Source organism: Plecotus auritus (genome assembly GCF_963455305.1).
Source record: "Plecotus auritus genome assembly, chromosome: 3".
Lineage (NCBI taxonomy): Eukaryota > Metazoa > Chordata > Mammalia > Chiroptera > Vespertilionidae > Plecotus > Plecotus auritus.
This window is the reverse complement of record NC_137772.1, coordinates 196294037-196310674: the sequence shown is the minus strand read 5'-3', so window position 1 is coordinate 196310674 and position 16638 is coordinate 196294037. Positions and strand designations below refer to the sequence as shown.

General features: G+C 40.3%; 1 protein-coding gene and 1 pseudogene across 2 annotated transcripts in view; one reads left to right on the top strand and one right to left on the bottom strand.

Annotated features, from left to right (window-relative positions):
• LOC308243340 (melanoma inhibitory activity protein 2-like) overlaps positions 1-16113 on the bottom strand; it is a 69879-nt pseudogene extending 53766 nt beyond the window's left edge. Inside the window, exons 1-2 of the transcript in view lie at positions 15904-16113; positions 15054-15112 (exon numbers count right to left, since the gene is read on the bottom strand). The product of the transcript in view is annotated as a melanoma inhibitory activity protein 2-like (transcript). The remainder of the gene's footprint in view (positions 1-15053; positions 15113-15903) is intronic.
• Positions 1-16638, top strand: part of PDE3A (phosphodiesterase 3A) — a gene marked incomplete at its 5' end in the record, with an annotated part of 271313 nt that overhangs the window by 139976 nt on the left and 114699 nt on the right. The gene's annotated exons all lie outside the window — the stretch shown is intronic.

Genomic DNA, 16638 nt, shown 5'->3' with positions numbered 1-16638 from the left:
GGTGCAAAATGAAGCCCCCAGCCCAGCCCAGAAACAGTGGCTGTGGGCACTGGGTAATGATGTCATATAGCAATGCCCAGATTCCTCTCCTTAGCGACTAGCTTCTTTGGAGTTTCTTCAGCCCAGGAACACGACTTGCTTTATAGCCAAGAGGAAACATTTTACAATTTAACCAAATGTCTGTGAAGCGTTTTCCCATGCCTCATCTCATTTGATCCTCACAGAAGTCCTGGAGTAGGTAGACAGGAGACTTGGTGGAATCCTATTTTCTTTTCATTAGCCAGAAAATGGAAATTTAGAAAGCTTAGAAACTTGACCCGACTGAAAAGAAGTAAGAAATGGTGGACCTTGAAAATCACTTCAGGTTTTTCACTGTGCAGAATATAGTCAAATACTGCTGCAGTTAAATATTTTACCCTTTGTTCTCCCTGCGTGATCTATAATAATAATCTGCTTTGTGTTGATATTTATTGCTGTATTGCTGACAATTACCTGAAAGAGAAGTTGGGGTGCTTCACTGGGCTGGGAAAAGTTTAGCTAAATCAGAAAGCGGGTCTAATTAAGCAAGTTTATTCTATATCTATAAAAGGCTAAGTTGACTTGTGCATGCATGACACATACAAAGCTCTCTCTGGTGCAAATCACACGCATGTGTTTCAATCTGTCATTGTTGATCATGAATTTGATTGACACTTCTATTATAGAGAAAGGATGAATAGCGATATTAAAATATTTTTTTCTAATTAGTTTCCTTTCAATGTGCACAAATTTATAGTATAATATGAAAAGTGCCACTAGTTTATGGTATAATATGAAAAGTGCACACATCGCGAGTAATATTTTCTTTCTTCTAAAACTGCCCAAATTTATCTTTTTTAAGTAAATAAAGTTCCACTGCAATGACGTCTCTCCCTCTCCTTTACTTCCTCTATTTCTGTTGTCTCTAACTTGGCTCAGATCCTCCTTATCTTTTGCCCAGATTACCGAATTGTTTCTTAACTTGTCTTCCTGCATGCAGGCTCCAACCTTCACCTGACTCCAGTCTATTACATATTTTTTAAATTGCTATCTTTCTAAAGAACAAATCTGAATAAAGCAATGGGTGTCTTAGAAGCACGGTGTAAATTTTCAAGTTTTTAGCCTGCCATGTAAGCCCTTCAAAATTTGCCACCACTTTTTTTTTTAAATTTCTTTATTGATTAAGGTATTACATATGTGTCCTTATTCCCCTATTACTCCCCACCCCCCACACATGCCCCCACCCCCCTGTTGTCTGTGTCCATTGATTAGGCTTACATGCATGCATATAAGTCCTTTGGTTGAGCTCTCCCCCTTACCCCCACCCTCCCCTACCTTCCCTGAGGTTTGACAGTCTGATCGATGCTTCCCTGTCTCTGGATCTGTTTTTGTTCATCAGTTTATGTTGTTCATTATATTCCACAAATGAGTGAGATCATGTGATATTTATCTTTCTCTGCCTGGCTTATTTCACTTAGCATAATGCTCTCCATCTCCATCCATGTTGTTACAAATGGTAAGAACTCCTTCTTTTTTCACCGCAGTGTAGTATTCCATTGTGTAGATGTACCACAGTTTTTTAATTCACTCATCGGCTGATGGGCACTTAGGCTGGTTCCAAATCTTAGCTATGGTGAATTGTGCTGCTATGAACATAGGGGTGCATATATCCTTTCTGATTCATGTTTCTAGTTTCTTGGGATATATTCCTAAAAGTGGGATCACTGGGTCAAATGGGAGTTCCATTTTTAGTTTTTTGAGGAAACTCCATACTGTTCTCCACAGTGGCTGCACCAGTCTGCATTCCCACCAGCAGTGCACGAGGGTTCCTTTTTCTCCACATCCTTGCCTGCACTTGTCATTTGTTGATTTGTTGATGATAGCCATTCTGACAGGTGTGAGATGGTACCACATTGTTGTTTTGATTTGCATCTCTTGGATGATTAGTGACTTTGAGCATGTTTTCATATGTCTCTGGGCCTTCTGTATGTCCTCTTTCGAAAAATGTCTATTTAGATCAGTTGCCCATTTTTTGATTGGGTTGTCTATCTTCTTTTTGTTAAGTTGTATGAGTTCCCTGTAAATGTTGGAGATTAAACCCTTATCATTGATATCATTGGCAAATATGTTCTCCCATGCAGTGGGCTTTCTTGTTGTTTTATTGATGGTTTTCTTTGCTATTCAAAAGCTTTTTATTTTGATGTAGTCCCATTTGTTTATTTTCTCTTTAATTTCCATTGCCCTAGGAGCAATATTAGTGAAGAAATTGCTTCAGCATATGTCTGAGATTTCTCTGCCTGTGGATTCCTCTAGTATTTTTATGGTTTCCTGTCATATGTTTAAGTCCTTGATCCATTTTGAGTTTATTTTTGTGTATGGTGCCACTGCTTTTATAGTGTGTGCTCAGTAGAGGCATCATTGGACTAGTCTTCTTTTCCTGAACAACTAATCCATGTACTTGCACAAAATGCGTGTTTATTGCTGATGTTTTATCTATTAGGGAGGATTCTCTATACCCCTCCACTCCCTCCATTTCTTTCTGACAAAACTCTCTTCAACCTTCAAAACACATGTTCAACAATTTATGCAGCCTTTCTTGTCTTTGAGAAACAGATATTTTAAGGGTTATATTATTATATTTTAATTCTTCATTTAAATCTTTTCTTTCCCTCTGTTGAATAAGACTTCCTTCAAAGTAGATACTCGTTCCACTTTTTTTCTTTCTTATATAACCCAGCATCAGGCTGTTAGTAAGTGCTTCATTATTGTTGAATTAGAAGCCTGGTGCATGAATTTGTGCATGGGTGGGGTACGGCCGGCAGCAGGAGGTTGGCTGGCCGGCCTGCCCAGATCGGGGCCCGATCAGGGCCGGGCTGGCTGGGGAAAGGGGCTGCTGAAAATTGGACAGTGGGCCCTGCCCCCAATTAGGGTTGGGGGGCCTATTCGGAGCTGGGCCGGCCATGGGGAAGGGCTATGGGTGGTGGGCTGGCCTTGTCCCTGAATGGGGTGGGGGTTGCCAATCAGGGGCCAACAGACTGGGGGAGGGGCCATGGGTGGTTGTCCAGTCAGCCCTGCCCCTGATCGGGGTGGGGGTGCTGATCTGAGGTGAGGCTGGGTGGGGGGGAGGGGCTTCAGGAGATTGGCCAGCCGGCCCCACCCCCTGATCAGGCTGTTCACTGGACACAGGGGGTGTCATAGTGACCGGTCGTTATGGCCGTTAGGGTCGCTGGCTTTTTATATATATATAGAGAGTAGTGAATGGAAAATATGTAATAATAGAGGCCTGGTGCATGAAATTTGTGCATTCAGCGGGAGGCGCGGAGGTCCCTCAGCCCGGCCTGTGCCCTCTCCCAGTCTGGGAGCCCTCAGGGGATGTCTGACTGACAGCTTACGCCTGCTTGGGGAGCGGGACTAAGCTGTTAGTTGGACATCCTTAGCACTGCTGTGGAGGTGGGAGAGGATCCCGCCACCACCACTGTGCTTGCCAGCCGTGATCCTGGCTTCTGGCTGAGCAGTGCTCCCCCTGTGGGAGCACACTGACCACCAGGGGACAGCTCCTTCATTGAGCGTCTGCCCCCTGGTGGTCAGTGCACATCATAGCGACCAGTCATTCCACCATCGGGCCAAAACCAGTTCTCTGACATGCCCCGAGGGGTCCCAGATTGCGAGAGGGTGCAGGCCAGGCCGAGGGCCCCCATTGATGCACAATCAGGGCCAGGGAGGGACATGGGAGGTTGGCCAGCCAGGGAAGGACCATGGGAGGGCTCCAGGGTGTGTCTGGCCTGTCTCGCTCAGTCCCGATCGGCTGAACCACAGAAGCAAGCTAACCTACCAGTCAGAGCGTCTGCCAGCTGGTGGTCAGTGCACATCATAGCAACTGGTTGACCTGTCAACTGTCTGCCCCCTCATGGTCAGTGCACATCATATCGAGCAGTTGAGTGGCCTTAGCATATCATATGCATATTACACTTTGATTGGTTGAACAACCAACTGGACAACTGGACACTTAGCATATTAGGGTTTTATTATATAGGACTAGAGGCCCGGTGCATGAAATTCGTGCATGGGGGGGGGGTGTCCCTCAGCCCAGCCTGCACCCTCTCCAATCTAGGACCCCTCGAGGGATGTCCAACTGCCCTAAATGAGCAGTTGGACATCCCTCTCACAATCCAGGACTGCTGGCTTCCAACTGCTCCCCTGCCTGCCTTCCTGATTGCCCTTAACCGCTTCTGCCTGCCAGCCTGATCACCACCTAATGACTCCCCTGCCATATTGATTGATGCCTAACTGCTCCCCTGCTGGCCAGATTGCCCCTAACTGCCCTCCCCTGCCAGCCTGGTCATCCCTAACTGCCCTCCCCTGCTGGCCTGGTCCCCCCCAACTGCCCTCCGCTGCCAACCCGTTCACCACTAACTGCCCTCTCCTGCCAGCCTCATTGCCCCTAACTGCTCTCCCCTGTTGGTTTGGTCCCCCCCAATAGCCCTCCCCTGCAGGCCTGGTCCCCCCTCAACTGCTCTCCCCTGCAGGCCTGTGTCCCCCCCAAATGCCCTTCCCTGCAGGCCGGGTCGCCCCAAACTTCCCTCCCCTGCAGTCCTGGTCACCCCCAACTTCCCACTCCTGCAGGCCTGGTCCCCCCAAACTACCCTCCCCTGCTGGCCATCTTGTGGCAGCCATCTTGTGTCCACATGGGGGCAGCCATATTTGACCACATGGGGGCAGCCATCTTGTGTGTTGGAGTGATGGTTAATTTGCATATTACTCTTTTATTAGATAGGACTAGAGGCCTGATGCACAAAATTCGTGCACAGTGGGGTGGTGTCCCTCAGCCCAGCCTGCACCCTCTCCGATCTGGGACCCCTTGAGGGATGTCTGCTTGCCCATTTAGGCCTGATCCCAGGGGAGTGGTTAGGGGGTGATGAGGCTGGCAGGCAGAAGCGGTTAGGGGCAATCAGGAAGGCAGGCAGGTAAGCAGTTGGGAGCCAGCAGTCCTGGATTGTGAGAGGGATGTCACCCCTAACTTCCCTCCTCTGCCGGCCAGGTCACCCCTAACTGCCCTCCCCAAGAGGCTTGATCACCCCCAACTGCCCTCCCTTACAGGCCTGGTTCCTCCCAACTGCCCTCCCCTGCTGGCCATCTTGTGGTGGCCATCTTGTGTCCACATGGGGGCAGGATCTTTGACCACATGGGGGCAGCCATCTTGTGTGTTGGAGTGATGGTCAATCTGCATATTACTCTTTTATTAGATAGGATAGAGGCCTGGTGCATGGGTGGGGGCCAGCAGGTTTGCCCTGAAAGGTGTCCCTGGATCAGGGTGGGGGTTCCCTTGGGGTGTGGGGTGGCCTGGGCGAGGGGCCTGTGGTGGTTTGCAGGCCGGCCACGCCCCCTGGCAACCCAAGCGGAGGCCCTGGGATCTGGGATTTATTTATCTTCTACAATTGAAACTTTGTAGCCTGGAGTGGAGCCAAGCCTTCTGCTTGCTCCGTGGCGGCAGCCATTTCTGTTGGGATTTATGTATCTTCTATAATTGAAACTTTGTAGCCTTAAGCGGAGGCCAAAGCAGGCCAGGGCTGCAGAAGCTTGGCTTCCTCCATCGCCAGGGACAACCCTAGCCTCCTGCTCTCTCCAGCTCCGTGGCTGCCACCATTTCTGTTGGACTTTATTTATCTTCTATAATTGAAACTTTGTAGCCTTGAGTGGAGGCCTGGGCTGGCAAGGGCAGGCGGAAAGCTTGGCTTCCTCCATTGCCAGGGAAACCCAAGTCTCCCTCTTGCTCTCTGTGGGTGCAGCCATCTTGGTTGGGTTTATTTGCATATTCCCTCCTGATTGGCTGGTGGGTGTGGCTGGTGGGTGTAGCAGAGGTACGGTCAATTTGCATATTACTCTTTTATTAGATAGGATGGGTCTCCTCTTCAAAGTAAGTGTATCATTGTCTTTCTGAAGGCCTTCATTTTTTGCTTCTCCCAGAGCTACTCTTTTGGTCCTCTTCAATTAATGAGGTGTGTGTGACCTACCTCTGATGAGTAATACATGCCATGAGATTAATTTTTTATCTTCTCATTCATATTCACATTCATACTTTAAGTGCAATGTTCTGAGTGGCACAAGTCCTTACACTAATCTGAGTAAATAAAGAAATGGAAATCTGAGTGCTTGTTGACCACTTTAGATCGTGGAATTCATTTTTTGGCTCAAGGATCCTTTAAAGGTGCTCAGCTGCAGTTGATATTTAAATTACTGCTTAAAGGAAGGAAAGAGTAGGATTCCCATCACACACCCCCTTTGTGTTGTCAATTCTCTGTCTCCTGTTGTTGGGTTTCTAATGTATTAGGCTTTGATTTTCTTTAATTAATCATACCTGCTGATTCAGTTGTACATGTAAAAACACAGATGAGATCATAGAAGTTCTTAATCTTTGAATGTGAAAGGATAAGATGTTTGTACCCCAATTCAAATGTATCTTGAATGCACTAGACATTTCCTTGTGGGAAGAAGACAGGAATGAGTTATTAATTTTAAAATGCTATTGTCTGCTTTTGCCTTTAAAATATATTCTGAACCCTTAAAATTTTTTATTTATTGATTTCAGAGAGAAAAAGGAATGGAGATGGGGAGGGAGGGGTGAAAGGAGAGAGAGAGAGAAAGAGAGAGAGAGAGAGAGAGAGAGAATTGAGAGAGAGAGATTTGTTGTTTTAATTATTTATGCATTCATTTGTTGATTCTTATATGTGCTCTGACTCGGGATCAAACCCACAACTTTGGTGTATCCTGAAGATGCTCTAACCAACTGAGCTAAGCATCCACAGCTATTCTGAACCCTTTAACTTCATGTACAAGGTTCTATATACAAGGGTGGACAAAAGTAGGTTTACAGTTTTTTTTTTGTATGGAAAAAAATAGAAAACAAAAATAAATAATAATATAAGAATATACTGTGTTTCGCATACTCACAACTATAAATCTACTTTTTTCCACCCTGTATGTTGATCCCACCCTACCTAGCATTTCCCCACTCCCTAATAATCTCCTATACACACCTTAAAACCCAACTCAAACGTCACATCCTACCTGTCTGTAGCTCAGCTCTCATTGTTATCCCCTGCCTCTCTGGAAAGAACTCATGGTTTCCCGAGTTGTTATTCCTTAGTACCCAATTCATTCTTGATATGTTGGGGCGGGGGGTAGGGGTACAGTGTAGAGGGTAAGAGCTAGTGTTTCAAAGGCAGACTTTTGGCAGATTCCACATGGTAAAGAGTTCTCTGTATATCACAGTTCCGTAATTTACAAATGCCAGGAAATTATATTACTCCACAAGGATTATTTTGAGGATTTCTTGGCATAATGCATAGAAAATACTTAATGCATGCCTGGAACACAGTAAGGACTCACCCATTAGTAGGAAAAAACAAATGCAATTTTACATTCTATTTTAATTTGCTTATGTTTCTTTCTCTTTTGTTAAAATGAGATGGCCAAAATTCCATTTCTGTCTTCCTTATACACAAAGCATCTAAGAGCTCTTGTTATATACTATTGGCTTTAGTGGTTACTGATGTTAATATATATGGAAGGTTACATATTGATCAAAACAATTATTTGAGGAATTATTGCAAGAAGATTATCAAAAATAAGTTTTAAATGTCCATATTAGTGCTGCAATGGACACTCAAATATTGTGAGAGGGGGTTGATCATAGAGAAGAGGAAAATGAAAGCTACTGTGCGAACCACAGTTTAAAATAACAAATCTAAAAATGCCAAATATTATATCTCTTCCGTGGAGAATTACTCCTGGAGCCAATTTAGGAATAAAAACAATGTAGGTACACACTTATGAAATCTCCCTTTGGTTCATAACCAGCAGGTAGAATTAGTGTTAAGTGGAAATTTTCCTACGTGATTCCTAAGTAGCTAGTAATAGGAGTAATAGGAATAACAATCATCACGCAAATACCACTTTCTACTGGAAATAAACCATGCTTGTTTTTACTGTTTAATACAGCTAAAATATCTTACACAAAAACAAGTTAATTATAATGTTCTATGCTATTCCACAAAGTTTTCAACAGCACATCACAAATTTAAATAGAGATGATGAATCTCATGCTTATCAGTTTTTGTATTTTTTCTTAAGAAGCTCCTTTAGTGTGGGATGTACACTGAGTGGCCAGATTATTATGATCTCTGAATGCATATATATATATATGAAGCCCGGTGCATGAATTCGTGCATGGGTGAGGTCTGGCCAACCTGGCCAGGGGGAGGAAACATGGGCAGTTGGCCGGCCTGCCTGCTGGTCGAACTCCTGGTCAAGGGGACAGTTTGCATATTAGTCTTTTATTATATAGGATATACACTGAGTGGCCAGATTATGTGTTCAGAGATCATAATAATCTGGCCACTCAGTGTATGTGTGCATAAAGGTGTGTGTGTGTGTGTGTGTGTGTGTGTGTGTGTGTGTGTGTGCTTATTTTACAAAAACAGCTTTATTGGGGTATAATTCATATACCATAAAATTTACTCTAAGAATATAATTGATTGAGTTGTGTATATATGTTGTTTTTCACTGTTATGGGGTTATTACTATCTCATTCCAGAACATTTTCTTCATCCCCCCAAAAAAACCCATGTCCATCTGCAATCACTTCTCACCCCTTCCTCCCTCCCTATCACTTCCAGTCACAGCCAACCACTTATCTATTTTCTGTCTCTATAGATTTGCCTGTTCTGGGCTATTTTCAATAAAAGGAATCACACTATTTGTGGTCTTTGTTATTGTTACCTAGTATATTTTGAAGGCTCACATATGTTATATCATGTGTCACTACTTTATTCCTTTTTAATGACAAATAAATTGTGCGGATATACCACATTTCATTTATCCATTGATTAGTTAATGGGCATTTGAGTTGTTTCAACTTTTCGGTTATAAAAAAAATGTGCCTGTGTACATTCATGTTCAAATTTTTGTGCGATATAGTTTTACCATGTTTAATTCATGAGTTTGAATTTGATAAATGGATCATATACATAATGAAAATCAACCTAATGAAATAAAGTGTTTCTTTACATACTACCAATATAGTTAGAATGTTTTGATTTTGTCTTGGAGGGAATCCAGAATAGTTAATGTGTGTGGATCTGTTTCTCATCCATTTCCAAGGCCTTTACTGTTATGTATTTGTTTCCTGTCTTTATTGATGCTCAGAGAGGGAGAGGACAGGGGGAGAGGGCAGGAGAGAGAGTTGTTTTGCATTTGTACATGTCTGCTCAACTAGAACTCAATGATTACACTTCTATGTCTTCAGGATGTTGAGGCAGAGGTAATTCATCTCCAGAATCCTGTACCTCTTCCAGGCAGGAAGATAGGAAGGCAGAAAAACAAAAGACATAAACCAGGGTAGTCTATCCCTTTTTAAATAGGTTTATTTCTTTTTACTGCAACTTCTTTATGTATGTATGAGTCTTCTACTCTTTTAAAAAACATTTAGTTCCCCAATTGTAGTTTATATTTAATATTATTTTTTATTAGTTTCAGGTGTTTCACTTTGCACAGTGATCCCCCCGATACTTTCAGTAACCACCTGGCACCATACTTAGTTATTACAATATTTTTTACTATACTCCCTATGCTGTACTTTACATCCTCATGATTATTTTGTAATTACCAATTTGTACTTATTAATCCTTTCAGCTTTTCACCCAAGTCCCCAACCCTCAACCCTTCTGGCAATCATCAGTCTGTTTGCTGTGTCTGTAAGACTTGCAATTATTTTGTTCATTTATCTTGTTCTTTAGATTCCATATGTAAGTGAAATCATATGTTATTTATTTTTCTCTGACTTATTTCAGTTAGCATAATACTCTCTAAGTTCACCAATGCTGTTGCAAATGGTAAGATGTTGTTCTTTTTTATGGCTGAGTAATATTCCATTGTAAATACGTACTGCAGCTTTTTAATCCAATTGTCTATTGGTGGGCTCTTGGGTCGTTTCCATAGCTTGGCTATTGTAAATAATGCTGAAACGAACATAAGGGTGCATATATTCTTTCAAATTAGTGTTTTGGGTTCCTTTGGGTGTATACCCAGATGAGAAATTGCTGGGTCATAATGCAGTTACATTTTTAATTTTTTGAGAAAACCCTCCATACTATTTTCCATAGTGGCTGCACCAATCTGTATTCCCCAGCCCTGGTTGAGGCACATGTGGGAGGCAACCAATCAATGTGTCTCTCTCACATTGATGTTTCTCCGTCTCTCTCTCTCTCATGCTCTATTTCTCTCTACCTTCTACTCTCTAAACATCAATGGAGAAAATATCCTCAGATAAGGATTAACTATATATATATATATATATATATATATATGAAATGATATCCTAATATCTTGCTTGAAAAACAATCCCTTAGCATAAGTACAGTGAATCCTTAAAAAAAAAAAAGAGGTGCCACAAGAATTTAAAAATGAAAATCATATCCATTTTATTCATTATAATTTGACAAACATATATCTCATAAGAAGCTTATTTTTCTAGCAAGAGAACTCTATAGTCAGAATGATATTGAGGACCAGGAAGTATTTTCACAAATATAGAAATTTGAATCAACTCCACATTATCTAAAGTCCTAACTAGTTGAGTCCCCTTATTTAATTTTCTTCTGAATGAATCAGTCAGTCATTCTTTAAACAAATATTTATTGATTCCCTTAATTGGTGTCAGGTACAGTGCACATAGTAAATCAGACTAAAAAGGTTTCTGCTGTTCTAAACCTCATTTTCTAGAATGGGAAACAGACAATAAACAGTACTGAAATAAACAAAATCATTTTAGATTGCAATAAATGCAGGAAACAGACAGTCATGCTGAAGAGTAATGGGGGAAGATAAAGGTAAGGCTGGCCTCTTGTTTACTCCCTAACCCCAGTACTTAGTACCTAGTACCAAGCCCAGCCCAGGGTAGGTGCTCAGTATGTATTTGTTTATATTTGATGAATGGTTAGTTGATCAAATGTATGGATGATGGATGGATGGATGGATGGATGGATGGATGGATGATTGGTCAGTCATGGAAAGTGTCTCTAAGAATGTGTTATTTGAAATGAAACCTGAATGATGAGAGTGAGCTAACAGAATTAAGAAATGGGGAAATTTATTCCAGGCAGGATAAGTAATATCTAAGCCTTGTAGGTTATTGCAGTGAGTTTGAATTTAATTGTAAAACAAATGAGAAGCTATTGAATGGTTTTATAGTGATTATCTTATCTTCATAAAAATTATATGAAGGAGCTAATATTATTACTATCTACATTTTACAAATGAGGAAATTGAACCTAGAAATGATAAAGTAACTTAACCAGGTTCATGGGGCTGGTAAGCGTGAAATTGGAATTTGATTTCAAGAAATTTGTCTGAAATCTACAATGTTATAAAAAGACTCAATAAATATAACATGTATAGTAACTTGCACAACAAGACCTGGATTGTTAAACCAGCAAGGAAGAGGGAGGCTGAAAATCAGAGATCTTCCAATTAAATGGATTCAATTTTTAAACAATTTTTAAAACATTGCTTATATTGACTTACAAATGGAATATATAGCATAGTGAGAACCACTTATGACTGACTTTGTCTTTTGAGGTTAAAATTATCTTTGTGTAATAAGTTATAAACTGGATTATTTTAAAGGGGTCTAGTGTTAATGAACTTTTGAATATAGGGAACTTGCACAAAATAAATATTCTTTAAGTTTATAATAATAATAACTTGAAATAGGGAAATCATTACAAACTCAAGCTAGGCAGTCTAGTTTGGCTATGCTTTTCAAGTTGAGACTAGACATTGTGTAATTTATTGATTCTTAAGAATTGAATTGGCTGTCTTCTAAGGATACTATCTAGGGCATTTTGTACATACCCTGGAGCCAGAAACAGCATAAGAACAGTCATTCCTCTTTCAAAAAAAAGAAGAAGGAGGAGGAGGAGGAGCGGGAGGGGGAGGGGGAGGGGCAGGGGGAGGGGGGGGGAGGAGGAGGAGGAGAAATAATAATGAGGGCTAACAAGAAAATCACCCTAACACTCGTGGTGAAACACTTAATATTTCAAGTCATGGTTAGAAGTAAGAAAAAAGCATTTAATTGTATGCATCCTTTAAGAAAAAATCCAGGGAATTTGCAATTTAGACACATAATCAAATAAGCAAGAGTCCCATCCATTGTATATTATTGATTCAAATTGACCAGGTCAGTGTTAAATTGATATATCAATCAAGCTTCCTCTTCTACAACACAGAATGATGTTCTCTAATAGCCACTGTTAAGTAGCTATTTGTCAATTTCCTTGTGTCTCTTTTTTCCAGATTCACTTAAGTTCTTTTTGTTTTGCTTTTAATAGAGGCTCTTGGTACATAGTAGTTGCTTTAAAAAAAAGAAAAGAACATGCCAAAACCGGTTTGGCTCAGTGGATAGAGCGTCAGCCTGCGGACTGAAAGGTCCCAGGTTCGATTCCGGTCAAAGGCACGTAACTTGGTTGCGGGCACATCCCCAGTAGGAGGTGTGTAAGAGGCAGCTGATTGATGTTTCTCTCTCATTGATGTTTCTAACTCTCTATCCCTCTTCCTTTCTCTCTGTAAAAAATCAATAAAATATATATATTAAAAAAAAAGAAAAGAAAAGAACAAAGTAAATAAGTCCCTCAGCTCTGTGCTTGAGGTAAGAACAAAGACAGAGAAGAACATGGTAATGCTTTTACACCTGCATTTCTACCTACCTCTACTACCTACCAGTTAATAAAATACAAATAATTTCAGGGCATGCTATATGCTTCCCTGTTTTTCCCACTTCCCTTTTCCTTGTCACATCATGTCATATTCTAATTTATATTCCTTCATCCCTAGAGTCCCACGTAATATGTCCGTAAAGGAAAGAAATTTCCAAGAAACTCCTACTCCCCCCTCCCCCGGCCCCCGCAAAAGAACACTAGTTGTAGTACAAACAAACTCATAAAATCACTTTCAATTTATCAAATGGATTCTGAAAGCCATGAAGGAGAATCGAGAGGCTGGATCAAATTTGGGGCCATAAATATACTTTACCTTAACCTTGAGCTAAGAGAATATCTCCAGGCCTTATAATAAATTATCACCAGAAACATTTAAGAAGCTGAGGACAAAATGCACAAGTTTTGTTAGAACTCACTAATTGAAAAAAGTGGAAGTAAAGTAATCTTGGCAACACCAAGTTCAGAGGAAAGAAGACACCCAAGGGACTTGTAATGGGGTTGTGGCACATATTGTTCTCTGCCACTTTAGTCAATCTGTCCTTTTTTCACTCCTCTCCCAAGTGAAATTGTTTATGGAGGGGAAAGTAGCATGGAAAATGCTTGGAAGTTAGTCATGTAGCTGAAGATTTTGGTATTGATGATAAACGTGGATAAGCATTGAATAAAATAAGACTTTAAAATTTTACAGAAAGCATTTTTTTTTGTTCTTAAAATAAAACCTAACATTTGATTCTGTTATTGGAAAACTTTTAAGTATGTTTGACATTACTTGAGTATATCAATCTACTTTTTCAACCCTAAGTTTTTGAAATTTAACTACAGAGCAGTTATTTCCAATTCAAGTTTATTATCCTAATCAAGATAAGTATAAAATTACACCTACATCAGATTTCAAAGTATGAAAGACAGAATGTAAAATATCTCATTTATCCTTTTAAAAAATATTGATTATCTGTTGAAATGATGATGTATTGGATATATTGAGTTTAAGAAAATGCAATATTAAAATGAATTTCAACGGTTGAAAAAACGTGGCTAAGCACTGAATAAAATAAGACTGAAAATAGTACAAAAGACATTTTTTAGAAAAATGTAACCTTCACATTAAGAGGAAATTGTATAAAAATGAAATCAGTATTTTATGTCATTTATCAGACTTAAGATGATTCAACTTAAGTCACATGAATTATTGAGATTTAATTTTAAAAGGTTTTTAAGACCTTTTCTAAAAAAAAAAAAGATGATTTAAGTAGAGAGGTTTCCTCTGATTTAGTTCTTTTTGTTGCTCTATGTAACAGCTTATAAACAGCAATAATATTTTTATAAGTCCACAAATGTATACTATTTGAGAATCAAAGTAATTTTCTTGTTTTCAGCACACATTATTAATTGTAATGCTACAGTTTAAGAAAGTGTATGTTGTTTACACCATATGCAATACATGAGAATGTTTGATAAAGAAAAAGAAAGAGAAAAACTCAAAACTTTCCAAATGCAAGACCTCATACATCTTGTTGAATTACAGCTTTTGCCACAACTGAGGCTATGTCTGGATTTCATTATTTTCCCTGCGATTTCCAATTTTTCTTCTAAGGAAATATCAATTTTATAGATAGTCCCATGAAGTTGCCTTGGTGAGTTTGACTGAGGTTTAATAATTTCTTAGGGAAAATAGCCTTAAATGAGTTCTTTCATGTGACATTGCATAAAAGGAAACTGAATATACAGGGAAACAGAAATGTTAGCATGATCCACTCTAAAAACAACAGGTAAAGAGATAGAAAGAGTAAATGAGACCTTTATTTTTTATTGACTTTTATTCAATTACCCAAATTGGCAGAAATAATACTTGAGATAATTTAGTAAACTGTGAAATATGCCTGTATAGTCACATTCAGTGCTGCTCAGAGATTTGAGTTTCACCTGAAATAAAGTTGATAGAGGGAATAAATTAAAGCCATAACTCTTTGTTTAATATTTCACAGGAAAACTGCATTTTGTTTTGCTGCTCAAAACTTAAAAGCTTTGTTTTATTGGGGTAAAATTGGTTAATAATAATATTATATAAATTTCAAGTATACATTATAATTTGATATCTATATACTCTATTGTGTGCTCACACCAGTAGTCTAGTTTCTTTCCATTACCATATTATACTTGACCCCCTTTATCCACTTTGCCCTCCTCCTACCCCCTTCCCCTTTAGTAACTACCATTCTGTTGTCTGTGTCTGTGAGTTTGTTTTGTTAGTTCTTTTGTTACTTTTTTGTTTTATATTCCACATACTGGCTGTACCCGGCCATGCGTTGCTGTGGCTCAGTCTGGTTAAACGGAAAAGAAAGAAAAGAGAAAGCGCACGTTTCTAATATGTTTAATTTCACAACGCTTGTGGGTATACAATATTTGTTGTTGTTCCATTGTCTGTGCAGATATAGAGATTGTCTGGTTTGCCGACTCTAGAACACGCAACATATAATTGTCCATGTGAGAAGCAATCCGTGTCTAGATCTAAACCGCACAATTCTAAAGATTGGCCCTGAGCTTTGTTGATGGTGATTGCAAACGCCAATCGAATTGGGAATTGCAATCTCTTAAATTGAAATGGCATATCCGTTGGAATTATAGGAATGCGAGGAATGAGGACATCTTCACCTTTGAAAGGTCCTGTCAAGATTGTTGCTTCTACAACGTTGCTCATTAATTATTTTACTGCAAGCCGCGTGCCGTTGCAAAGCTTTGGCTGGTTGATATTTCACAACATGATAACTGGCACGCCGATTTTCAATTGCAGTACGTGCGGTGGCATCCCTGGCAGATCGAGTGAATTCAAAAATTCTGTTGGATAACTAACCGCTTCATCTGCTTCCACAACAGTGTCGACGGACTTGTATGTGACTGCCTCGCTTTGAATGTTAGACTGAATAATATTGTTAGGTTCGTAGACGTCTTTGTTCTTGGCCGCAAGAATAGCTCGTTCACTCAGCCAATCGTGATTCTTAAAATTGGTTTGAATATTGGGAAATATTTTTTCAACCAATTCTTCTTTTGACGTCACTAAATTGCAGAAGTTATGAGGCAATGAAATTCGTCCTGAGGTCAGATCAACCGGCACCTTTCCGTTCCCGATTTCCAGCAACTGATGTGTATTTCCTGATGTTAGATAAGAATGCTTTGATTCGGCGGTATATCTGGCAAGCAAAGTTTTTAATGGCTCTGGCGGTTCTCCAAGTTGAAGCAGTTTAATTTTTCCGGCGGCGCAACACATTCCTTTCGTTTCTCCACTGAATTTCAGAGCCTTGCAATAAGGACACACTTCCGTCATAGTGCCGATGAGAACATGCCGGCTCAAACTATCATCATCAGCTGGGTTGTACCGGAATGCAAGGCGATTGTAATCGCGTGATTGCTGAGCACGGAGTCGTGTTTGACCCTGATCTGCTGTTTCTCGTTGACGTCTTTCAGCCATTCTCAGCGTGTCGCCTTCATTCTGTTGAGAACGAAGCAGATCTGAAGCTGCAGAACGCGATAGCCGTGCTTGCAACCGTGCATCCGCAAGTCTGGCTGCACGTCGCTCTGCTGCTTCCTCGACACGTATTTGAGCCATTCTTCATCTGTTTCGCTCGTTCACTGATGCCCGTTCTTCCTCAGTTTGATTTGCAATTACTCGTCGCACTGCTTCCGCTCCACGAGTACGACTACCTAGGTTTGATCTTCTGCGACGCATTATTTGGATGAACTAAAGCAGATCGAACTATACTCACGAAATGAACGCTATGGTAAATGACACAGCTCAATTCCAACGCAATGTCACACAAAATAATTAAATCTTAATGAAAATAAATCGAAA